Genomic DNA, 1,554 nt, shown 5'->3' with positions numbered 1-1,554 from the left:
GACAATGTTGAGTGTCACTAACGTTGGCTTCTCTTCCCCCTTTAACGTTAGAGGCCACGTTAACTAGGTTAACGTGGCTCCTAACGTGGCCATTTGTGAGCAATTACCAACGTTAGTGACAATGTTAAGTGTCACTAACGTTGGCTCAACTTCTCTTCTCCACGTTAGAGTTCACGTTAACTTAGTTAACGCAACTCCTTAACGTGGTATTGATGGCTTTTGAGTGTTATTGGCAATCACTTTTCTCCTTAGCCTTGCAAGTTACTCCCATTCTTTGCTTCCTTTGTCCTAAAATCAAGCAATAAAGTGCATCAAAGTTCTAATCCAAGTCATGGCGGATGCAATATCAATTTTGTCATTAAAATCATGCAAAATCCTCATGAAATCATGTAAAATGCACAATGCATGCTTGAATCAGGATATAAATGATTTTCTACCCAAAACTAGCTTATTTCCTAAGAAAATGCAATGAAACTACCTAAAAACAGTAATGAAAAGGTCAGTGAAACTGGCCAAAATGCCCTGCCATCACTTTCCTTGATAGCCTTTATGTCATTAAGAATTAGGTTGATTTCCTATAGGCCCTCCCTAGACTTCAAGGCTCGAATCAAAGGTAAACAATTCATTTCTAACTTCTCCCGTATTTAGATTATCGATAGAGGAAAATTGTCGGTAAAGAATTTCTCAATGAAATCTCATTGCAAGTATAGTTCTAAACCAACAAACAATCCTCAATCAGAATTTAATTTGTTTGTCATAAGAACAAATCCCAATAAAAATAACTGAAGTATTTAAACCTCGGGTCGTCTCTCGAAGAAATTGCAGGGATTGGAAGTGTACTTATTATTGGTTATGGGAAAGTATTTTTGGGATTTTTGAGTGATGAACAAGGAATGTAAATAACAGAAAAATAAACTAACAACTAAGAAAATTCTTAGCAAGAGGTAAGAATTGGAATTCCTATCCTCATTATCATCCTCAATTGTGATGGTAAATGTAAATTGCCTTCACTTAGTTAACCTCTAACCAATGAAGGAAAGTCAAGTGCATACAATCAACTTGAGTTCACAAGTCCTAGTCAAATCATAGTGAATGACTAGATTTAGTGAAGTTCAAGTTAACCGGCAATCTTCAATTACCAATCAACAAGAGATTTCGATAATTCAAGAGTCTCCGAATCACCAACCCAAGCCAAGAACACCAAAATCTTTCTAAAATCCAACCAAGCATTTCATCAAACACTTGGAAGGCATAAAAGGAAAACATAGTAAATCAACAACAAGAACAAAATCTAACAACAATTATTGAAAGGAATTAACAACACAAATCAAAAGAAATACATTTATTATGAATTACCTTGATTGAATTGAAATGGAGTAGAAGAAACAAAAGTAGATCTACATCAAAACACAAGAACAACATAAAGGAAATTACAACAAAAGAATGAAAGAAGAATGAATGTAGCAACAAGGAATTGAGAAGATAGAAGTAGAAGAAGATGAATTAAAATCTAGATCTAAGAACTAAACCTAATCCTAATCCTAATCCTAGAGA

The sequence above is a fragment of the Arachis duranensis genome, chromosome 6, assembly GCF_000817695.3.
Source record: "Arachis duranensis cultivar V14167 chromosome 6, aradu.V14167.gnm2.J7QH, whole genome shotgun sequence".
NCBI lineage: Eukaryota > Viridiplantae > Streptophyta > Magnoliopsida > Fabales > Fabaceae > Arachis > Arachis duranensis.
Note: the sequence above shows the minus strand (reverse complement) of the source record.